We start from the raw sequence: 25,334 nt of genomic DNA, 5'->3' as shown, positions 1-25,334 counted from the left end.
CGGTGATGCTGCCTGACTTGCTAATTTACTTCAGCACCAGCATCTCAAATTTCTTTTGTCTCTATTGACCAGAAAACATGTTAGTGACACTGGTTGAATATCGGCCGGGACACTATGGCATAACTTGCATGCCCCACTCTGAAAAACAAATACTTACATCCACCCAAGTAGGCCAACGTATTAATAACACAACCATCAGACAGCAACACTTGCAACAGGTCGTTGGACTGTTAGTACAGCATTGAGTTACACCAGTAGCTGGGGTTGAAGTGACAGTGCTATCATTAAGCTGCTGATGGGGACAATCGTGCCAGATAAAAGAAAGTCAAGTCAAGTCGAGTTTCTTGTCATTTGCACAAGTACGGTGAGGTGCAACAACAATGCAAATCTTGCTTGCAGCAGCATCACAGTTTAGATTTAGGTTGAGGTTTATTATTGCCACGTGTAGCAACATAGAGCGAAAAGGTATGTTTTGCATGCTATCCAAACAGATCAGATATACCGTACATAAATACAATTAGTTTAACCTCAAGTACAAAAGGGAGAGCAAAGGGGAAGCTATAGAGTGCAGAATGTAGTGGATCAGTTCCTTAGACAAAGTCCAATGTCCTCAAGGCAGAGAAGACTCCTGACTCTCGGTCTGAAGAAGGGTCTCGACTCGAAACGTCACCTATTTTTTTTCTCCAGAGATGCTGCCTCACCCGCTTCATTACTCCAGCATTTTGTGTCTATCTTCGGTGTAAACCAGCATCTGCTGTTCCTTCCTACACATTCTGTACACTGTGGATGGCTTCATCGTGATCATGTAGTCTTTCTACTGACCGGATAGCAAGCAACAAAAAAGATTTTCACTGTTTCTCGGTACACTTGACAATAAACAATACTAACTAACAAACTAAAGATAGACACAAAAAGCTGGAGTAACTCAGCGGGACAGGCAGCATCTCTGGAGAGAAGGAATGGGTGACGTTTTGGGTCAAGACCCTTCTTCAAGTCATTCATGTTCATACAGAAATGGATGCAATATGCTGGACTAAGTTGGGCCGAAGAGCCTGTTTCTATGGTGTATAACTCTATGACTCTAAGACCAAATCTGGGAACTGTAATGAGAATACAGAGGGAATAATTTTTTGAAATCTACAACTTTCGGCATCTGTATGCAGACAAGGGGCCCCACCACGAGTTTAGAGTCAGTCACTTAATTCTTGCTTATTTTGGACTATCTGATAGACTTTCTGTTAACCATCTATTGATGTGGCATTTAATTAAGATCACATGAATATTTGGGAAATAAATGTGTTGAATTGTTATATTGAGTGCTCATGAGGACTTATACCTTAACACATTAAGTGTAAGAAGATTTGTTTTTAATTGAATCTTTGACTTGATCCTATAACCACATTAACCAGTGATTTTCAATTTCCTAATTCTCGTTTGGGTTGGAGGGAAAAGGTGAATGATAGCATCCTTTAATACCTCTGCTAAAGGGAATTTTATATAAACACCGCACTATTGGTAATCTGTGGCTGAGACAGGATATAATTAATAGTCTGGTCTGGGGATTGGACATTTCAGTTCAGTAGTCCCAGTACAAAACAGATTGAAGGAGCCTCTGGAATGCAGGGAGGAGCCAAGAGGTATTTATGTGACTGAATTAATCATCTCAAGGCCAGAGGAAATGGATCTGGGTTATGGGTTCAATTCCCACCACCACAAAAACAAATGGGGAGTTTTGAATTTAGTTCGATTAATATCTCTGGAATAATAAGTTGGAATTAGTAATCGGGTGCCACCAATGCATCCGGTTTTAAATAAGGAAGGAAATCTGTTCTTATTCCTGTCTGTATGTGATTCAAGTCACACGATCATGTATCATCTTTATTTCAAGAAAGAGCAACCTCTTTCTTCAGAAATGGTGTTTCCCCACCCAGAACCCCCCCCCCCCCCCCCCCACCTTACAGTCGAGTCCTCACCCATATCTCATCCATTCCCCACAGTTCATCTCTCGCCACCCCCATCACCCCAGGTAGATCAGGGATAGAGTTCCCTTGATCCTGTGTGTGAAGGAACTGCAGATGCTGGTTGAAACCAAAGAAAGACACAAAATGCTGGAGTGACTCAGCGGACAGGCAGCATCTCTGGCGAGAAGGAATGGGTGACGTTTCGGGTCGAGACCCTTCTTCAGACTGGTTAGGGATAAGGGAAAGGAGAGATATAGACGATGACGTAAAGAGATAAAGAACAATGAATGAAAGATATGCAAAAAAGTAACGATGATAAAGGAAACAGGCCATTGTTAGCTGTTTGTTGAATAAAAATGAGAAGCTGCGCGACTTGAGTGGGGAAGGGATAGAGACGGAGGGAATGCATTCCTCCACCACCCAAGTCGCACTAGCTTCTCATTCTCTTGATCCTTCTCTTTACTGATCCTGGGGATCATTGGATTAACCTATGATGAGCGTTTGACAGCACTGGGCCTGTACTCGTGGAGTTTCGAAGGATGAGGGGGGACCTCAATGAAACTTACCGAATAGTGAAAGGCATGGACAGAGTAGTTGTGGAGAAGATGTTTCCACTAGTGGGAGAGTCCAGGACCAGAAGACGTTGCCTCAAAATTAAAGGGCGTACTTTTAGAAATGAGGAGGAATTTCTTTAATCAGAGGTTGGTGAATCTGTGGAATTCATTGCCACAGGTGGCTGCGGAGGTGATTGACAGTTTCAATAGACAATAGACAATAGACAATAGGTGCAGGAGGAGGCCATTCGGCCCTTCGAGCCAGCACCGCCATTCAATGTGATCATGGCTGATCATTCTCAATCAGTACCCCGTTCCTGCCTTCTCCCCAAACCCCCTGACTCCGCTATCCTTAAGAGCTCTATCTAGCTCTCTCTTGAATGCATTCAGAGAATTGTCCTCCACTGCCTTCTGATTAGTAAGGGTGTCAAAGGTTTTTGGGAGAAGGCAGGAGAATGGGGTTGAGAGGAAAAGATAGACCAGGCATGGTTAAATGGCAGAGTGGACTCAAGAGGCCAAATGGCCTAATTCTGTTCATATGATTTACAAATTTACGAACTTAAGAACTTTCAACCTACCAACCTTCGCGTACAACACATCATTCTCTGACATTTCCATCAGATTCAATGAGATCCTACTACGATCAGTCACATCTTACTGGCCCCACCCCTTTCTGCTTTCCACAAAGACCCCTCACTCCAATAATCCTTAGTTTGCTCATACCTCCTACTCACCCCTCCCCTTCCACAGGCACTTATTCCTGTAGCAACAGGATGTGCAAAACCAGTCCCTGCACCTCTTCTCTCACCTTCATTCAGGGACCATTAAAGCATGGAATAGTCTTCATTAAAGCATGGAATAGTCTCCACCCTACTATAGTTACTCAGCCAGACGCATCTAAATTTAAGGCAGCACTTCTTCTCCAAGAAGCCCTTCCTGCTTAAGACCATACTCCGCCATCTCCAGTTTAAATTCCATTTGGAATATTTTGGAGGAGCAAGAACCAGGAACCAAGAACTTAAACACCCCCTCCAGGTGAGCAGAGGTTTACATATACACAGTATGTGTGTGAGTGTGTGTGTGTATATATATACAGTATAAATATATATATATATATATTTGACTTTAGTGGAAACATTAACATTGGATTATATTTGTCAGTCTGTGGGTTCTGGCAGCGCTTTTATTTGTAGACAAAAAGGTGCCGGTCGCCCCCTTAACAAACAAGTGCGTCATGTCAAAATAATGGCGTTGAACTTTTTTTTGAAGATGCCGGTACATGAAACCGACATTGACTGTCACAAAAAAGGCTCTGCGTTCTGGACATCTAAAGCCAGATATAGCATCAAGTGATAGCTTAGTGTCTGCCAATTGTAGTAGAGTGAAGTCTACACTAAGCAAGTGTTCTGAGAAAGAGTCCAAGTACATTGAGGTATACTACCAAAAGAGTAGTAATTTATACCCAGAAATAAGGGCAACACAGTGGCATAGCGGTAGAGCTACTGTCTTACAGTGTCAGGGACTGGGGTTTCATTCTGACTATGGGTACTGTCTGTACGTTCTCCCAATGACCACATGGGTTTTCTCCAGGTGCTCCGGTTTCTTCCCACATTCCAAAGACATGCAGGCTTCGATAAAATTGTAAATTGTTCCTAGTGTGTAGGATAATGCCAGTGTACGGGGATCGCTGGTCAGCGCGGTCTCAGTGGGCTGAAGGGCCTGATTCCGCATTGTATCTCTAAAGTCTAAGGTAAATTCTAAAGTCGAATAACACCAATTGCATAGGAAAGATCAGTCTTGCATCAGTCTGAAGAAGGGCCTCGACCCGAAAAGTCACCCATTCCTTCTCTCCTGAGATGCTGCCTGACCCACCACCTCCAGCATTTTGTGCGTAACACCATTTGCATCATGGAATGAATCAAGCTGCGGTATTTATCTTTGTACGTTGGTGAAAGGGGAAATACGCTTGCAGGAACTGAGTTGAGCAATGCTGGGATGTGCCTAGTGAAACAGAGCATTTGAGTTCTACCCTTGAGGACTAAGGCTGAGGTGTGTGGTTGGTACCAGGCAAGCGTGATTAGGGTTACACACTCTTCCCTCCGAGGGGCTACAGAGCAGCATGGGGGAATCACACAGGTGAGACAGAGGTCAAGAGTTAAGAGTCTTTTATTGTCATATATCCCGAAAAGGAACAACGACATTCTTACTTGCAGCAGCACAACAGATATGTAAACATAATACTTTGAAAACACCATAATCTATATACTAAAACTCTTGTTTGTTTGTTTGTTTGTTCCTGAACTACAGCCAAAACGGTACACGATAGCACAGCAATTTTAGGCCCACCTTACTGCTCGTCGTCCCTTTGGTGCTAATGGAAGAAGTTTAATTGAAATGGGTGTCATATTTTAAAAGTTATTCACATTTTAACATTTAAGTCTATCTCCGAGGGAGGGAGGGGGAGGGAGGGGGGTGGAGGGAGGGGGTGAGGGAGGGGGAGGAGGGAGGATAAGGGGGATTGGGGGAGGGGAGGGGAAGGGGGAGGGGGAGGGGAGGGGAGGAGGGAAGAGGGAGGGAGGGGGGGAGAGGAGAGGGGGGGAGGAGAGGGTGCTGCACCAATGCAGGAGAGGTTTGGGCCCAACTGGTCCACTTGGTCTAGTAAACAATAAAAAAAGATTAATATATAGGTCTCTGAAGATGCTGGCTACCTTTTAATGCAGCTCATCTAACCTCATCTACTGCAATCAGTGCTCCTGATATGACCTCTTTTACATCGCGCTAGGTGATAGGTGACGTATCAGGTCGGGACCCTTCTGAGTCTCCTCCATTGCTAGAGTGAGGCCGTATGCAAACTGGAGGAACAGCACCTCATATTCTGCTTGAGACGGAGAACAAGAAGGATATTGGGTCCCTCGTAACCTGGTGCCAAGGCAACAACCTTTCTCTCAATGTCAACAAGACAAAGGAGATTTTGATCAACTTCACATATCCCAGTAAACATTGGTGGTATCGAAGTAGAGATGATTGAAAGCTTCAGGTTCAGAGGAGTAAATATCTCCAGCAACTTGTCCTGGACTAACCATACCGAAGCAATGGTCAAGAAAGCACACTGACGCCTCCACTTCCTTTGAAGGCTTAGGAAGTTTGGCATGTCCCCAACAGCTCTCACCAACTTCTACAGATGCGCCGTAGAGAGCATTTTCTTGGGATGCATCACAGCATGGTTTGGGAACCAGCTCCATTCAAAACCACAATAAATTGCAGAGAATTGTGGACGCAGACCAGACCAGACCATCCCACAAGCCAAGCTCTTATCCATTGATACCATCTACACTGCACACTGCCTCAGCAAGGCCACCAGCATAATCAAGGATGAGTCTCATCCCAGTCACTCCCTCTTTTCCCCTCTCCCATCAGGCAAAATGTTGGGACAGTTTCTTCCCAGCTGTTTTCAGTCAAATGAATCATCCTATCAACAACTAGAGAGCGTCCCAAGCTGCCATCAACCTTATTGGGGACCCTCAGACTATCTTTAATCAGACTTTACTGGGCTTTGTCTTACACTGTACGTTATTCCCTTTATCCTGTATCTGTACACTGTGGACGGCTCAATTGTAATCATATATCGTATTTCCGTTGACTGGAAACACACAACAAAATGTTTTTCACTGTACCTCGGTACACGTGACAATAAACTAAACTAGGCTCAACTAAACCATATCCCTCCCTTTAGCTTTGGATTTCACTCCTCTTTCACACATCTCTCCTTATCTGTCACCCACTTGTTCCTCTTTTTGTCTCCCTTTCTACCCCCTTTGTCTTCCTTTCAACTCTAGTCTTTGTCCGCCCATCTGCTAATCAAACCCCTTCCCCCTCATTTGTATCCACCTATCACTTACCAGGCTTTATCCTGCCCCACCTCTCGTTTCCAGAGTTCTCCCTCCAACACCAGTCAGTTGAAGAATAGTCCCGACCCACAACGTCACCTCTGCAGAGATGTTGCCTGAACGACTGAGTTAATCCAGCACCTTGTGTTCAACCACACATACAGCATGGTATTATATTAACTGTGTGTCTGGCGAAACTGCGCTTCCACAAAACAACCGTGTGATGTGAGTACAGCATCTATAAATACATAGAAGTTGCAACATGAAAAGATGACATTTGGTCCAGCTGGTCTGTTTTGCTGTTTATCCACTGCACAAGCAAATAGTTCTAATCACATTTCCATACCCCTTTCCCACATGGCTGTTTCTAATCTAATCTCCATTGTTAGCATTGTTTCTGCCTGACTTTTTATCATTTAAAGTGAATGCCATAAACATTTCTGTTTCAAATTCATTTGATTTTTATTATTGAAAGTGCACTGAGACTGGTACAGAAAGATAGTCCAAGCATCCCCTCCCCCCCCCACCCGCCCCCCTCTCCCCCCCCCCCCCCACCCGCCCCCCTCTCTCCCCCCCCCCCCACCGTTCCTCTCTGCCATGTTCGAAGTGGGAGAGTCTCTGAGAAAAATGGTCAATATCATGATTCTCCACTACACAAAGTCTCATGTCCCGTGCATGTGTCCAGAATCACAGGTTGAAAAATATAAATGTTGTGTTTATTTATTTACTCTTTTTACATCAATTCCATGAGAATGAATTTTTGGGTAGCATTCTGTAAGGGTGAATTTCCGTAATCATAACTGATTACTTGTAATGAATGTGTAGGAAGGGACTGCAGGTGTTGATTTGCACCGAACATTGGCTGTGGAAAAGGTGATAATAAGTGGATACAAACAGTGAAACTAGTAGGATGACTAGAGTGGGGGAGCGACAGGGATGCATGAAGGAATGCATGGGTTACTTAAAGTTGGAAAAATTAATATTCATACCACTGGGCTGTAAGCTGCACAAGCAAAATATGAGGTGCTGTTCCTCCAATTTGTCTTTGGCCTCACTCTGACAGTGGTGGAGGCCCAGGACAGAAAGGTCAACATGGGAATGGGTAGGGGAGTTAAAATGGTTGGCAACCGGGAGATCGCTTAGGCCAAAGCCGACTTAGTGAAGGTGTTCAACGAAACGATTGCCCAGTCTAGTCTGCGCTTGGTTTCACCGAGAAAAAGGACTCCTTTTACTGCTTCCCAACTTTAATTTCCAGATTTGTGACGCTGAATTCAAATTCTCTTCCCATTGTGGTAGAATCTGACCTCACATTTACTAGGTAGAAGCAATGTTACTAGTGCAATAACACAAAATTACCAGTGCTCCACACAAACATGGACATCTAAGTAAGAAAAGACATAACAGATAGGAGCAGAGAGAGTGTTAACAGTTCCCTTGATCTATGTATATGTTCCTATCTTCTACAAACAAGCAACTTCAGATGCTGGTTTACACAAAAGGACACCGAATGCTGGAGTAACTCAGCAGATCAGGCAGCATCTCTGGAGAACATGGATGGGTGACATTTCTGTTCGGGTGTCTTCTTCAGACTGAAGAGGGATCCTGACCTAAAACATCACCTATCCATTCAGCAGGTCAGGCAGCATCTCGGGAGAGAAGGAATGGGTGACGTTTCGGGTCGAGACCCTTCTTCAGACTCAGCAGGTCAGTCTGAAGAAGGGTCTCGACCCGAAACGTCACCCATTCCTTCTCTCCCGAGATGCTGCCTGACCTGCTGAGTTACTCCAGCATTTTGTGAATAAATCGATTTGTACCAGCATCTGCAGTTATTTTCTTATACATCACCTATCCATGTTCTCCAGAGATGCTGTCTGACCCCATGAGTTACTCCAGCACTTTCTGTTCTTCTTATCGTGTACAACGGGTTTGCAGTGCACCCGAAATGCCCTGTTAATAATTAATTGGAAATGGCACCATGAGAGAGTTATCCTACAACATCAGTGGAATCGGTATGGGTAGAGCTACGAAACACTAAGGGGCAGAAAACGCTAGTGGGAGTTGTGTACAGGCCACCTAACAGCAGTAGGGAGGTTGGGGATGGCATCAAGCAGGAAATTAGAAATGCATGCACTAAAGGCGGAGCAGTTATAATGGGTGACTTCAATCTACATATAGATTGGGTGAACCAAACTGGCAGGGGTGCTGAGGAAGAGGATTTCTTGGAATGTTTGAGAGATGGTTTTCTAAACCAACATGTCGAGGAACCAACGAGAGAACAGGCCATTCTAGACTGGGTATTGAGTAATGAGGAAGGGTTAGTTAGCAGTCTTGTTGTGCGAGGCCCCTTGGGCAAGAGTGATCATAATATGGTAGAGTTCTTCATTAGGATGGAGAGTGACAAAGTCGATACAGAAACAAGTGTTCTGAACTTAAAGAAAGGTAACTTTGAGGGTATGAGGCGTGAATTGTCCAAGATAGACTGGCGATTGATGCTGAAAGGGTTGACGGTGGACATGCAATGGAAGGCATTTAAAGGTCGCATGGATGAACTACAACAAGTGTTCATCCCAGTTTGGCAAAAGAACAAACCAGGAAAGGTAGTGCATCCATGGCTAACAAGGGAAATCAAGGATAGTATTAAAACAAAAGATGAAGCATACAGATTAGCCAGAAAAAGTAGCATACCAGAGGACTGGGAGAAATTCAGAGTCCAGCAGAGGAGGACAAAGGGCTTAATTAGGAAAGGGAAAATAGATTATGAGGGAAAACTGGCAAGGAACATAAAAACAGACTGCAAAAGCTTTTATAGATATGTCAAGAGAAAAAGATTAGTTAAGGCAAATGTAGGTCCCTTGTAGTCGGAAACAGGGAACAAGGAGATGGCAGACCAATTGAACAAATACTTTGGTTCTGTCTTCACTAAGGAAGACATAAACCGTCTGCCGGAAATAGCGGGGGACCGGGGGTCTAAAGAGATGGAGGAACTGAGGGAAATCCAGGTTAGTCGGGAAGTGGTGTTAGGTAAATTAAATGGATTAAAGGCAGATAAATCCCCAGGGCCAGATAGGCTGCATCCCAGAGTGCTTAAGGAAGTAGCCTCAGGAATAGTGGATGCATTAGTGATAATTTTTCAAAACTCTTTAGATTCTGGAGTAGTTCCTGAGGACTGGAGGGTAGCTAATGTAATCCCACTTTTTAAAAAGGGAAGGAGAGAGAAAACGGGGAATTATAGACCAGTTAGCCTAACATCGGTAGTGGGGAAAATGCTAGAGTCAGTTATTAAAGATGTGATAGCATTACATTTGGAAAGTGGTGAAATCATCGGACAAAGTCAGCATGGATTTACCAAAGGCAAATCATGTCTGACGAATCTTATAGAATTTTTCGAGGATGTAACTAGTAGAGTGGATAAGAGAGAACCAGTCGATGTGTTATATCTGGACTTTCAGAAGGCCTTCGACAAGGTCCCACATAGGAGATTGGTGTACAAACATAAAGCACACGGTATTGAGGGTTCAGTGTTGAGGTGGATAGAAAATTGGTTGGCGGACAGGAAGCAAAGAGTAGGAATAAACGGGTCCTTTTCGGAATGGCAGGCAGTGACTAGTGGGGTACCGCAAGGCTCAGTGCTGGGACCCCAATTATTTACAGTGTATATTAATGATTTGGACGAGGGAATTGAATGCAACATCTCTAAGTTTGCGGATGACACGAAGCTGGGTGGCAGTGTTAGCTGCGAGGAGGATGCTAGGAGGCTGCAGAGTGACTTGGATAGATTAGGCGAGTGGGCAAATGCATGGCAGATGCAATATAATGTGGATAAATGTGAGGTTATCCACTTTGGCGGCAAGAACAGGAAAGCAGAGTATTACCTGAATGGTGACCGATTGGGAGAAGGGGAGATGCAACGTGACCTGGGTGTCATGGTGCACCAGTCATTGAAAGCAAGCATGCAGGTGCAGCAGGCAGTGAAGAAAGCGAATGGTATGTTGGCATTCATAGCAAGAGGATTTGAGTTTAGGAGCAGGGAGGTTCTGCTGCAGTTGTACAGGGCCTTGGTGAGACCGCACCTGGAGTATTGTGTGCAGTTTTGGTCTCCTAACCTGAGGAAAGACGTTCTTGCCTTAGAGGGAGTACAGAGAAGGTTCACCAGATTGATCCCTGGGATGGCGGGACTTACATATGAGGAAAGACTAGATAGACTGGGCTTGTACTCGCTGGAATTTAGAAGACTGAGGGGGGATCTTATAGAAACATATAAAATTCTTAAGGGGTTGGAGAGGCTAGATGCGGGAAGATTGTTCCCGATGTTGGGGGAGTCCAGAACCAGGGTCACAGCTTAAGGATAAGGGGGAAGTCTTTTAGGACCGAGATGAGAAAACATTTCTTCACACAGAGAGTGGTGAGTCTGTGGAATTCTCTGCCACAGAAGGTAGTTGAGGCCAGTTCATTGGCTATATTTAAGAGGGAGTTAGATGTGGCCCTTTTTGCTAAAGGGATCAGGGGGTATGGAGAGAAGGCAGGTACAGGCTACTGAGCTGAATGATCAGCCACGATCATATTGAATGGCGGTGCAGGCTCGAAGGGCCGAATGGCCTACTCCTGCACCTATTTTCTATGTTTCTATGTTTTTATCTAGCAGACCTTTTGTTAAATGCTGCTGGTTGTTAGAAAAACAGTCGCACCAAGTTCACGTTAGTTCAGTAGGACAAGGCTGTTCTGGGGCTGAATGAGTTCATATTATTTTAAAAACCAATCAATAAATTGATCTGATATAGTTTACCATACTACACAGGAGATGTGGCAGTTTATTGTCTTGTTTGCAGCTGGTGTAAATATTTGAACTGTCCAAGATAAGCCTTGAGGTGGATTAAGAAATATTACAATCACTGAAGGTATTTGTTTTCTCAGCACATTAGAAAACTCTAATACGAAATGTACTTTGAACAATTTAACTGCATTTTGCTGTTAAAATCTAATCTGGGCAAAACCAGCAGTATATGGACCTGTGAAAAAATACATGTGAATGGAGAGAGGATACGAGATCTCAGCTTTGTATTTTCTGCCTTCACATATATAACTTTAAGATCTTAATAACCAAGAGTTAAGAGTGTTTAATTGCCATATGTACCAGCAATGGAACAATTACATTCTTAAGAAGTGTAGCAACAAAGAACCGCAGATACTTGTTTACTAAAAGGGGCACAAAGAATAAAATGACCCTTCTCATGTCTGAAGAAGGGTCCCGATCTAAAACGTCATCTATCCATGTTCTCCAGGAATGCTGCCTGACCCGCTGAGTTACTCCAGCACTTTGTGTCCTTCAATGAAATTCTTACTTGTGGCAGCATAACAGGCCTGTAAACACAAAACACATAGATAATCTATAATAAAGAAATATAACAAAAACACACCAAATGTTGGAGTAACTAGGCAGCATCTCTGGAGAACATGAATCAGTAACGTTTCACAGAGTGCTGGAGTAACTCAGTGGGTCAGGCAGCATCTCTGGAGAACATGGATCAGTAACGTTTCGGGTTGGGACCCTTCTTCGGACTGATTGAGATAGGGGAGAGAAAGCTGGAAGACTAGTGGGCATAGCTTTAAGGTGAGAGGGGCAACGTTTAAAGGAGATGTGTGGGGCAAGTTTCTTTTTACACAAAGGGAAATGGGTGTCAGGAATGTACTTGCCAGGGGTGGTGTTGGAGGTAGATACAACTGGGATGTTCAAGGGCTTTTAGATAGGCCCATGGACGTGCAGGATTTGGAGGGATATGACTCATGTGCAAGCAGATGAGATTAGATTGTCTTGGTATCATGTTCAACACAGACATTGAGAGCCATAGAGGCTTTTTCTGTGCTGTACTTTTCCATGTTCTATTTTTTGCCTCTATTCCCATTCTTTTAAAAGTCTTTTGTATCTGAAAATCAATCTGCTTAAATTTATTTAACGACCTGATCCACAGCCTTTTGTGACAGAATACAGTGAAGGGTAGAAGGAGCCATTTGTGTCGGTCCCGGGCGTCCATCGTGTCGGGCAGAGCGAGGCGTGGACCCGAAACGTCTCCTGCAATGATCGGCGGCAAACGGTGGCGACGGCCCTCTTGTTGGACTCTGCTGGACCCTATGCTGCCACGTTGCACCTCGGGAGGAAGGTCAGGCAAGGGGCACGTCGGGACGGGATGGTCCACCCGCTGATCCTCCTGGGAGGGGGGCAGGGGAGAGCACATTTATTAAACTTTATTAGGTAAATTGTTTTTGAAAAGTAACAAAAGTCGATTTATTCAGACCGCGGGGGAATGGTGAGTAGGGTGGGCCCAAAATTGTTGCGCTATCGTGTACCGTTTTTTTTCCCGGATGAAAACCGCACAAAGAAACATACGGGACAAGGACAAACAAACAAACAAATGGGGGAATAACCAAGATGAGAGTTTTAGTAATATATAGATGAGGAGCATAGATAAGGTGAATAGTCTTTACCCTACGGTGAGGGAGTCTAAAGCTAGAGGGTATAGGCTTAAGGTGAGAGTGAAAAGATTTAATCGGGATCTAAGGGGCAACTTTTTCACTCAGAGGGTGAATGCATACAGGGAATAAGCCACCAGAGCAAGTGGTGATGGTGTTACAATTATGACATTTAAAAGTTGCTCAGGTTCATGGATAAGAAAGGTTTGGAGGGACATGGACCAAATGGGACTTGAAACAGGACTAGCTCAGTTAGGCAACTTGGTCAGCATGTACAATTTGGGCCAGAGGGCCTGTTTCCATGACATATGGTTCTGTGACTCGAGATGAAGATATTTTGGCCAGCTAAGGAGAAACATCCTCCCTCCATTCTGCAGATTTTTGTATCTTTAGAACAATTAGATTAGCTCCCATTCCTCTAATCAATACTAATTTAGTTAACCCAATCTCTTCTTGTTCAGTATGTCCTCCATTCCAGATATCAGTCACATAGGCTACTACTGCACCTATTTTCTGTTTCTATACCTTTGTGGCAAAAAAAGACAAAAAGTGCCGGAAAAACTCACCAGGTCAGGCAGCATCTCTGGAGAACACGGATAGGTGACCTTTTGGGGCGGGACCATAAGCTGAAGTAGGTCCTGACCTAAAGCATCACCTATCCATGTATTCCAGGGATGCTGCCTGACCCGCTGAGTTACTCCTGCATATTTTGTACCTATTTTGTAAATTAGCACCTGCAGTTCCTTGTTTCTACATTATAAACCTTTGTTGCATTTGCTTTGTGACAAGTATATCCTTGGGCAAGACAAAAACTGCCCACCACTGCTTTAGATGTGGTCCAATCCCAGCCTTGAGTGCATGCTGAACATATGTCATTGCTTGACTGACTGTTATACGAGGACAGCCGGAATCTTGTACACCAACATTTCCCACCATATCGCCATTTAAATGATACTAGCCCTTAAAAGTGAACAGCTTCACAATTGTCCACAGTATTTTCCTCTCACTCAATGCAAACTGCCCTTTACCCTTATTGTTTGAAGATCAGAACTCAAGATGCTGAAATTTGAACGGCTTTTTGTAAATTTTCTATTCTTTATCTTCAATGTTCAATGCCTAGTATTCTCTCTTTAGCACAAGCATTCTCCAAAATACAAAGCTTCAAATATGTACACCCCTAATGTACATATCCCATAGAGTGATTTAACTGCATGGCTGTGGAATTTAATCTTGATGTGCTAGGAACCAATTTGGACTGGAAAGCAAATATGATTGGAACTTGGCATGGGGTAGAATGTGGGCAGAAAAGAAATGGGTCTGTGGCACTTGGCAAAAAGCTGCAATTTCAGTACAGATGAGAATGCACAGTTCCCCGTAGATCCCTGTTGAACTTCGAGAGATGCGCTTTAAAAGGTATTCTGATGGGATGCATCTGAGCCTGGAATGGCAACTCTTGACTGCCTGAGCCTGCAGAGAGTGGAGAACTCTGCCTAGTCCATCACAGGCTCATAACTTCCTTCCATCTGGTCCATATTCTCAGTGCATTGCCTCAGAAAGGCAGGAACTATTGTTATGGATGTCTGTTATCCTGGCCACTCGCACTCTTCTATCTTCTGGGAGAAGATACAGGAGCTTGAAACCCGAATGCAGGAGCTAGAAAACCCGAAAGAACAGCTTCTTTCCCACAATTATCAGACTCCTGATCCAACCAGTTTTTTCCACACACCCTTGCTGGAGGCACTGCCATGTACGCTTACTCTTAACTCTGCCTCTTCAGACTATTATTGTACGTTTATGCCACTTCAGCTTAGAAACAGAAACACAGAAACATAGAAAATAGGTACACGAGTAGGCCATTCGGCCCTTCGAGTCAGCACCACCATTCAATATGATCGTGGCTGATCATCCAGAACCAGTACCTTATTCCTGCTTTCTCCCCATATCCCTTGATTCCTTTAGCCCTAAGAGCTCTATCTAAATCAATATCTCTTGAAAATGATTGGTTGGTAATTTCAAAATGATTAGACCACTGGTGAATAAAATACAGAATACAATTTTCTACCAATGACCATTCCTCATTTACCCATATAAAGTTCAACTATAATCAACAATTAATAGTTGCTAGTGCAAAATTCATTGCAATGTTTAAGATGCAAATCTTTTAAAACAAATAGTAAACTACAAGTTACAAAGACCCATGCATATTATTCAATAACTTTTTTTGCTATTAAGATTGATGCCTGCATTTTTCAAAAGTTGCAATTGTACAGTGCCCTCCATAATGTTTGGGACAAAGACCCATCATCTATCCACCTGCCTCGGTACTCCAGAACTCGAGACCTGCAATAGAAGAAATCACATGTGGTCAAAGTGCACATTGTCGGACTCCAACAAAGGCCAACCTCCACACATCCTGGCCCCACCATGCAGAAACCACAGCAGTGCCCACACATAGTCCCCACATTTCAGGGCACCACAATGCCAGGGACACAGCAATGCCATGCAAATGAAAGTCGTCATGCCCAACATCCTGTTGAACATAGAAACATAGAAAATAGGTGCAGGAGGAGGCCATTTGGCCCTTCGAGCCAGCACCGACATTCATTGTGATCATGGCTGATCATCCACAATCATTAACCTATGCCTGCTTTCTCTCCATATCCCTTAATTCCGCTAACCCCTAGAGCTCTATCTAACTCTCTTTTAAATTCATCCAGCGAATTGGCCTCTACTGCCTTCTGTGGCAGAGAATTCCACCAATTTACAACTCTCTGGGTGAAAAAGTTTTTTCTCACCTCAGTTTTAAATGGTCTCCCCTTTATTCTTAGACTGTGGCCCCTGGTTCTGGACTTCCCCAACATTGGGAACATTTTTGTCCAGTCCTTTTATAATTTTACACGTTTCTATAAGATCCCCTCTCATCCTTCTAAATTCCAGCGAATACAAGCCCAGTCTTTCCAATCTCTCCCCATATGACAGCCCCGCCATCCCGGGGATTAACCTCGTGAACCTACGCTTCACTGCCTCAATAGCAAGAATGTCCTTCCTCAAATTAGGAGACCAAAACTGCACACACTACTCCAGATGTGGTCTCACCTGGGTCCCATACAACTGCAGATGGACCTCTTCACTCCAATAATCAAATCCTCTCGTTATGAAGGCCGCCATGCTATTAGCTTTCTTCACTGCCTGCTGTACCTGCACGCTTACTTTCAGTGACTGGTGTACAAGGACACCCATGTCACGTTGCACTTCCCCTTTACCAAATCTGACGTCATTGGGATTATCCCTTGCATGTCGCACATCCCTTGCATGCAACGACTGCCCGATGTCCGCGATTCATGGACACCACCAGTCACTGGGTGTCCCCTCTGGCGACGGTCCGACAGGCCTGCACCGCAGCCTGGCCTGGGGGCCAGTCCCTCCCCAACTTTCTCCTCAGCATACAAAAGGCATGCTCAATTGGGTTCAGATTGGGTGACCGACCTGGCCACTCAAGAATTGACCACCAGCACCGAAAAATTCCCTTGTTGCTCCAGCAGCATGCTCGGGATCACCGTCCAGCCTCAGAACAAAAACCACCGGCCAACGAGTTCCGAGGCACCTGCTTGAACCTGAGCAGACAGGACGCGTCCACACACCTCAGAATAGAAACATAGACATAGAAAATAGGTGCAGGAGTAGGCCATCCGGCCCTTCGAGCCTGCACCGCCATTCAATTTGATCATGGCTGATCATCCAGCTCAGTAACCTGTACCTGCCTTCTCTCCATACCCCCTGATCCCTTTAGCCACAAGGGCCATATCTAACTCCCTCTTAAATATAGCCAATGAACTGGCCTCAACTACCTTCTGTGGCAGAGAATTCCACAGACTCACCACTCTCTGTGTGAAGAAATGTTTTCTCATCTCGGTCCTAAAAGACCTCTCCCTTATCCTTAAGCTGTGACCCCTGCTTCTGGACTTCCCCAACATCGGGAACAATCTTCCCGCATCTAGCCTCTCCAACCCCTTAAGAATTTTATAGGTTTCTATAAGATCCCCCCTCAGTCTTCTAAATTCCAGCGAGTATAAGCCTAGTCTATCCAGTCTTTCTTCATATGAAAGTCCTGCCATCCCAGGGATCAATCTGGTGAACCTTCTCTGTACCCCCTCTGAGGCTAGAATGTCTTTCCTCAGATTAGGAGACCAAAACTGTACACAATACACCAGGTGTGGTCTCACCAAGGCCCTGTACAACTGCAGCAGAACCTCCCTGCTCCTATACTCAAATCCTCTTGCTGTGAATGCTAACATACCATTCGCGAATCCACTATGCCACTTCACCTTACACTATAATCTTTGCACAATTCTACTGTTCTGCATCAGTTGTTGAATTTATCATTACCATATACTGGTTACACCTTGAGCTTCATGCTAACAAAGAATTTTACTGCACTTTGGTGTAAATGGCAATGAATTAACCTCATTGGAGATCCTCTTACTATATTGAATCAGACTTTACTGGGCTTTATCTTGCTCTAAACGTTATTCCCTTTATCATATATCTGTACCCTGTGGACAGCTCGATTGTAATCATGTATAGTCTTTCTGCTGACTGGATAGCACGCAACAAAAAGCTTTTCACTGTACCTCGGTACATGTGACAATAAACTAAACTATGGAGTACAAGAGAGACAGTAGGGGGAGAGAGAGGTGAGGGGAAGGAGCGGGGCAAAGGCTGGCAAGTAATTGGTGGATCCATGGCCGATCAGTCTGGTGGAGGGGAGAAGGACGGAGATAGTAACTGAGGTTGGAGGTGATAAATGGAGAAGACAGAGGGGTTGCAAATAATGGGATCTGATATGGTAGAGAGTGAAATGTAGAACCAGAGGGAGCTTTCTCTCCCTTACACCATCACTGTGAAGGCGGATCTCGATCCAAAACTTCTGTCTATTCCTCCACAGATGATTCATCCAGTACTATATTTTTGCTCAAAATTCCAACTTCTTGTGTCGCCATTTATGTGGAGATTTATTTCATTAGTGTTGGCATATGTGGCTGTGAAGTAATAGGCAATCCTTCAATAATTTGCATGATTAACACATTAAAATATTTTAGGAGCTCCAAAAATGAAGACAAAAGGGAATGCATATGGTGGAATCTTGAGCAAAATAAAAAGTGTTCCATTTTTTCCAGAGTTGCTGCCTTTTCCGCTGAGTTACTTCTGCACTTAGTTTGCTCAAACAAAAATGACATTGGTTTAAAGACCGGGGAATGAAGACAGATAATGAAATAAGAAAGTGGCATGCTTTAAGAAAGATACAAAAGAAAAAAAGGGACTGAGATGGGATGTGGATTGACTTTGTTCCTGTCTGAGCAGCGTTAGTGGAACAAAAGTCCAACAATTACAAGAATTGTAATGCTAAAGGTGGCGATGGAGAGATTTTAACCCAAGGGTGAAGATTTTAAACGTCACAATGCTGATGGAATAATGTTGGTTATTCAGCTCAGGAATAAATATATTTGTCCATCAATCACTAGCTAACTTCTTACAAACGTGTAGAAGTTGTTCACACTTTTAAATAAAGGCAGGTCTTTTCTTTGGTTGCTGAAACTTTTTTAGTTTAGTTTAGTTTTGAGATACATCGTGGAAACATGCTTTTCGGCCCACCGAGACCACAATGATCAGCGATCACCCACACACTAGTTCCATCCTATCCAATAGGGCAATTTACAGATGCCAATTAAACATAGAAACATAGAAAATAGGTGCAGGAGGAGGCCATTTGGCCCTTCGAGCCAGCACCACCATTCATTGTGATTATGGCTGATCATCCACAATCAGTAACCTGTGCCTGCCTTCACCCCATATCCTTTAATTCCGCTTTCCCCTAGAGCTCTATCTAACGTGTTTTTAAATTCATCCAGTGAATTGGCCTCTACTGCCTTCTGTGGCAGAGAATTCCACAAATTCACAACTCTCTGGGTGTAAAGGTTTTTTCTCATCTCAGTTTTAAATGGCCTCCCCTTTATTCTGAGACTGTGACCCCTGGTTCTGGACTCCCCCAACATTGGGAACACTTTTCCTGCATCTAGCTTGTCCAGTCCTTTTAACTTACAAACCCACACGTCTTTGGAATGTGAAAGGAAACCGGAGCACCCGGAGAAAACCCACGCAATCACAGGGAAAACGTACAAACTCCGTACAGACAGTGCCTGTAGTAAGGATTGAACCTGGGTCTCTGGCGTTGTAAGACAGCAGCTCTACCACTGCTGCACTGTGCTGCCCTTGAAACTGTAACATGTTGAGCTAAATATTCTTCACATTACATGGATGTGGAATAGGTTGGTATTCCAACCTATTTGGGAATCATCATCAGGAGTAAATAAAATCAATCTTCAGGAAATTTTGTGGAATCACGATGAGACAGCTGAGTAAACATTATACGCATCCTGCAGCTTAATGTAAGCCATTGTTCCACACTCTCTACCCGAGGTAATATGTGATCCTATTGCCCTCTGCTGGAGAGCTGCTCCCATTGTGTCAAGCTATGATTTTGTGAAGCAATTCAATGATGCTTCACTGAGTGTGGTAGTGTAGTAGTTTGTTTGATTATACTAATAAATCAGTGAATATATATTTGATCTGCACTGTGGCAATTTGAATTCAGTTTGAATAATCTTGGAAATTATAAAAAGACTAGTGTTAATAAACAACAAAAAGATGCTAGAAAATCTATAAGAAAATAACTGCAGATGCTGGTACAAATCGATTTATTCACAAAGTGCTGGAGTAACTCAGCAGGTCAGGCAGCATCTCGGGAGAGAAGGAATGGGTGACGTTTCGGGTCGAGACCCTTCTTCAGAGAATCTATGCAGAAAGAAAGAGTTAATATTACAGGTCAATGATCTTTCATCAGAACTGGGAAGGGTTAAAAATCAAATGTACTTCAGGTTGCAGAGATTCCAACCAACGTCTACAGATACACTGGAGAAAGCATCCTATCAGGATGCATCACAACTTGGTATGACACCAGCTCTCCCCAAGACTGCAAGAAATTGCAGAGTTGTGGATGTAGCCCAATTTATCACACAAACAAGCCACCCCTTCATCAACTCGTTTTGTAGTTCCAACAACTTTATTTTCATCAAACGACTTTCCTCATTCACCTCCTCCCATTCATACTTGCTCCATTACAGATCAGTTGTTACTAACAAGGCTTCACCACTCTCTTACAGTGAGCACCACTTCCCTTTGTTAATTCTCTCTTGGTCTCCACCCTGTCAAAGGCGATCCCTTTCTTCTCTCCACACCTCACCCATCTCTCTAGCTTAAAACATGTTTGATTTCTAACTTTTTGAAGTCCCAAGGAAAGGTCATCGACCGAAAGATTAAACATTTTCCCTCTGCACCGATTAACAATTTTGATTTTTGTTGAGATTTGTTGAGAAACTGTAAACTAGAGCAAGAAGCCTACTGTCCAATGTGGATGGCACAGTAATGTCGAAGACTGCAATCCAATCCATTACCGCAAAGATCTCTCCACCATTGAAAGCATTTACGTGAGGCACTGCCTCACATAATGTGGCAACTACTAACCCCTAATGAACATATCCCAAAGAGGGATTTAACTGCATGGCTGTGGAATTTAATCTTGATGTGCTAGGAACCAATTTGGATTGGAAAGCAAAAATATGATTGGAACTTGGCATGGGGTAGAATGTGGGCAGAAAAGGAATAGGTCTGTGGCACTTTGCAAAAAGCTGCAACTTCAGTACAGATGGGAATGCACAGTTCCCCGTAGATCCCTGTCGAACTTCGAGAGATGCGCTTTAAAAAGTATTCTGATGGGATGCATCTGAGCCTGGAATGGCAACTCTTGACTGCCTAAGCCTGCAGAGGGTGGTGAACTCTGCCTAGTCCATCACAGGCTCAAAACTTCCTTCCATCTGGTCCATATTCTCAGTGCATTGCCTCAGAAAGGCAGGAGCTATTGTTATGGATGTCTGTTATCCTGGCCACTCGCACTCTTCTATCTTCTGAGAGAAGATACAGGAGCTTGAAAACCTGAAAGAACAGCTTCTTTCCCACAATTATCAGACTCCTGATCCAACCAGTTTTTCAACACACCCTTGCTGGAGGCACTGCCACGTATGCTTACTCTTAACTGCCTCTTCAGGCTGTTATTGTATGTTTATCCCACTTCACCTTACACTATAATCTTTACACCATTCTACTGTTCTGCGTTAGTTGTTGAATTTATCATTACTGTATACTGGTTACACTTTGAGCTTCATGCTAACAAGGAATTCTTGTTCATCAGTCACTTAAAGGAAGCATGCAGGGACAGCAGGCAGTGAAGAAAGCCAATGGCATGTTGGCCTTTATGACAAGAGGAGTTGAGTATAGGAGCAAAGAGGTCCTTCTGCAATTGTACAGGGCCCTAGTGAGACCGTACCTGGAGTACTGTGTGCAGTTTTGGTCTCCAAATTTGAGGAAAGACATTCTTGCTATTGAGGGAGTGCAGCGTAGGTTCACTAGGTTAATTCCCGGAATGGCAGGACTGTCGTATGTAGAAAGACTGTAGCGACTAGGCTTGTATACACTGGAATTTAGAAGGATGAGAGGGGATCTTATTGAAACGTATAAGATTATTAAGGGATTGGACACGTTAGAGGCAGGAAACATGTTCCCAATATTGGGAGAGCCCAGAACCAGGGGCCAAAGTTTAAGAATAAGGGGGAGGCCATTTAGAACAGAGATGAGGAAAAACATTTTCAGTCAGAGAGTTGTGAATCTGTGGAATTCTCTGCCTCAGAAGGCAGTGGAGGCCAATTCTCTGGATGCTTTCAAGAGAGAGCTAGATAGAACTCTTAATGATAGCGGAGTCAGGGGGTATGTGGAGAAGGCAGGAACGGAGTACTGAGTATGAATGATCAGCCATGATCACATAGAATGGCGGTGCTGGCTCGAAAGGTCGAATGGCCTACTCCTGCACCTATTGTCTATCGTCTATTGTGAATTTGACTGCACTTTGGTGTAAATGGCAATGAATTAACCTCATTGGAGACCCTCTTACTATCTTTAATCAGACTTTACTGGACTTTATCTTGCTGTAAACGTTATTCCCTTTATCGTGTATCTGTACACCATGGACAGCTCGGTTGTAATCATGTATTGTCTTTCTGCTGACTGGATAGCACGCACAAAAAGCTTTCCACTGTACCTCGGTAACGTAACAATAAACTAAACTATGGAGTGCAGGAGAGACAGTAGGGGGAGAGAGAAGTGAGGGGAAGGCGCGGAGCAAAGGCTGGCAAGTAATTGGTGGATCCATGGCCGATCAGTCTGGTGGAGGGGAGAAGGACGGAGATAGTAACTGAGGTTGGAGGTGATAAATGGAGTTGACCGAGGGGGTGCAAATAATGGGATCTGATAAGGTAGAGAGTGAAATGTAGAACCAGAGGGAGCTTTCTTTCCCTTACACCATCACTGTGAAGGAGGATCCTGACCCAAAACGTCTGTCTATTCCTCCATAGATGATTCATTCAGTACTATATATATTGTTCAAGATTCCAACTTCTTGTGTCGCCATTTATGTGGAGATTTATTTAATTAGTGTTGGCATACGTGGCTGTGAAGTAATAGGCAATCCTTCAATAATTTGCATGATTAACACATTTAAATATTTTAAAACACCACAGAAGAGCTCCAAAAATAAAGTTAAAAGGAAATGCATATGGTGGAAACTTAGGCAAAATACAAAGTGTTCCATTCTTTCCAGAGATGCTGCCTGACCCGCTGAGTTACTTCTGACAGAGGTGAACAAACCTGCTCCTGAGTGCTTTTGCGCACTTTCAAGCTTCTGTACCTTCAGCCCGACGGGAGTAGCGAGACAAAGAAATGGGGGTGGGACACAGGGTGGACGAAGTCTGATGATCCCCCTCGCCTTCTGGTCCCCTCTACTTCTCCCCTTCAGACCCTGCTCCCTCAGACCTCCCTGACCCTGACCCCTGACACTTCCTCAGCCACATCTCCCCCCTGACCCCTATCCCCCTCCCTCACACCCTTCTTCCTCAGACCCCCTCGGTCTCCTCTCCCCTCTGACCCGTATCCCCCTCTCCCTTAGACCTGTCTCCTCATCCCACTCTCCCAGACCCATCTCCTCATCCCCCTCAGATCTGTCTCCTCCCTCTCCCCCCCCTCTCTCTCCTCCCTCCCCCTCTCCTCTCTCCCTCCCCCCCTCTCTCTCTCCTCCCCCCCTCTCTCTCCTCCCCTCCCCCTCTCCTCTCTCCCTCCCCCCCTCTCTCTCTCTCCCCCCTCTCTCTCTCTCCCCCCTCTCCCCTCCTCCTCTCCCTCTTTCCCCTCTCTTCCTCCCTCTACGTCTCTCCTCCCTCTCCTCTCCTCTCTCCCTCCCCCCCTCTCCTCCCCCCCTCTCCTCCCCCCCCCCTCTCCCCCCTCCCCCCTCCCCTCCCCCTCCCGTGAGGCCCCGCAGGCCCCGCCTCTGCCGCGTCACCATCCGCCTGGCGCTGATCGCCGCCGCCGCCGCCGCCGCCGCTAACGCTAACCATGGAGGACAAGCAGGTGAAGAAAGCCAAGCTCAACAACAACCCCAACTGGGTGAGAGGAAGAGGCCGGCCGGCTCGCCGCGGGGGGAGAGGGAGGGGGAGGAGGAGGGGGTAGGGGGAGAGGAGGGGGTAGGGGGAGAGGAGGGGGTAGGGGGAGAGGGAGAGGAGGGGGAGAGGGAGGGGAGAGGGAGAGGGAGAGGAGGGGGAGAGGGAGGGGGAGAGGAGGGGGTAGGGGGAGAGGGAGAGGAGGGGGAGAGGGAGGGGGGGGGGGGAGAGGGAGGGGGAGAGGGAGGGGGAAGAGGAGGGGGAGGGGGTAGGGGGAGAGGGAGAGGAGGGGGAGAGGGAGGGGAGAGGGAGAGGGGAGAGGGGAGGGGGGGAGAGGGAGGGGGAGAGGGAGGGGAGAGGGAGAGGAGGGGGAGAGGGAGAGGGAGAGGAGGGGGTAGGGGGAGAGGGAGAGGGAGAGGGAGGGGGTAGGGGGAGAGGGAGAGGAGGGGGAGAGGGAGAGAGGGAGAGGAGGGGGAGAGGGAGGGGGGGGGAGAGGGAGGGGGTGGGGGGAGAGGGAGAGGAGGGGGAGAGGGAGGGGGGGGGGAGAGGGAGAGGGAGGGGTGTAGGGGGTGAGGGAGAGGAGGGGGAGAGGGAGAGGAGGGGGTAGGGGGGAGAGGGGAGAGGAGGGGGAGAGGGAGGGGGGGGGAGATGGAGAGGGAGGGGGGGGTAGGGGGGAGAGGGAGAGGAGGGGGTAGGGGGGAGAGGGGAGAGGAGGGGAGAGAGGAGGGGGTTAGGGGGAGAGGAGGGGGAGGAGGGAGGGGGTAGGGGGTAGGGGAGAGGGAGAGGAGAGGGAGGGGGTAGGGGGAGAGGGAGAGGAGGGGTAGGGGAGTGGGAGGGAGGGGGGAGGGAGGGGGGGGGGAGAGGGAGAGGGAGGGGGGGGAGAGGGAGAGGAGGGGGAGAGGGAGGGGGGGGGAGAGGGAGAGGGAGGGGGGTAGGGGGTAGGGGAGAGGGAGAGGGAGAGGAGGGGGTAGGGGGAGGGGGAGAGGGAGAGGAGGGGGTAGGGGGAGGGGGAGAGGGAGAGGGAGGGGGGAGGGGGAGAGGGAGAGGGAGGGGGTAGGGGGAGGGGGAGAGGAGAGGAGGGGGTAGGGGAGAGGGAGGGGGAGGGGGAGAGGGAGAGGGAGAGGGAGAGGGAGAGGGGAGAGGGAGAGGAGGGGATGGAGAGAGAGATGAGGGTGGTGGAGGATGGAGGAGATGAGGGGACGGGGGAGGGGAAGGGGAGCAGGGGAGGAAGGGGAAGGAGTGGTGATGAGGAGAGGTAGGGGGGAGAGAGGGAACGGAGAGGGAGAGGGGTGGTGCGAAGGGGGGGGGGATTGAGAAGAGAGGAAGGAAGAAGGGGTGGGAAGAGGATGGGATGGGGTGGGGAGAATAGGAGAGAGAGGGAGTGGGGTGAAGAGGAAGGGGGTGGGTGGAGAGAGGAAGGATGGGGTTGGAGAGAGATGAAGGTTGGGGAGGAGTGGGAGAGAGTTGGGGAGGAATGGGAGAGGTATCTGGGAAGAGAGGGATGGGTGAGGAGATGGGAAGTGGAAGCGGAAATGGGGTTGTGGGGGAGGAGAGGGAGAGTGGGAGAGGAGGAAATGGGGCAGAGGTGGAAGGAAGGGGTGGGGAAGGGAGGAATGGGGTGTGGAAAGGGGAGGTAGGAGAGTATTGGAAGGCGTGATATTGGGGTCCGGGATTGGGAAAGAAGGGGTGGAGGGAGAATGGGTTGGTGGGAGGAAGGGGAGAGTCAGAGGGTGATGGAGAAGAGGGGGATGTGGGGTAGGGGAGGGGGAAGAGCGAGAGGCAGGGAGGGTATGGGAGGAGAGGAGTGATGTGGAAATGAAAGGAAGGGGATAGAGGGAAGGGAAAGGAGAGGGTGGGTTGGGAGGGGGAGGG

At 46.3% G+C, this 25,334-nt stretch overlaps 1 protein-coding gene across 1 annotated transcript in view; it reads right to left on the bottom strand.

Annotated features, from left to right (window-relative positions):
* Window positions 1-6,461, bottom strand: part of sgms2a (sphingomyelin synthase 2a) — a 121,067-nt gene extending 114,606 nt beyond the window's left edge. Inside the window, exon 1 of the mRNA XM_078403650.1 lies at window positions 6,415-6,461. The gene's annotated coding sequence lies outside the window, so the exon portion shown is untranslated. The remainder of the gene's footprint in view (window positions 1-6,414) is intronic.
* Between the last annotated feature and the right edge of the window lie 18,873 nt (window positions 6,462-25,334).

This window comes from Rhinoraja longicauda, chromosome 1, assembly GCF_053455715.1.
Source record: "Rhinoraja longicauda isolate Sanriku21f chromosome 1, sRhiLon1.1, whole genome shotgun sequence".
NCBI classification, from domain to species: Eukaryota; Metazoa; Chordata; class Chondrichthyes; order Rajiformes; family Arhynchobatidae; genus Rhinoraja; species Rhinoraja longicauda.
This window is presented reverse-complemented; position numbering and strand designations above follow the sequence as displayed.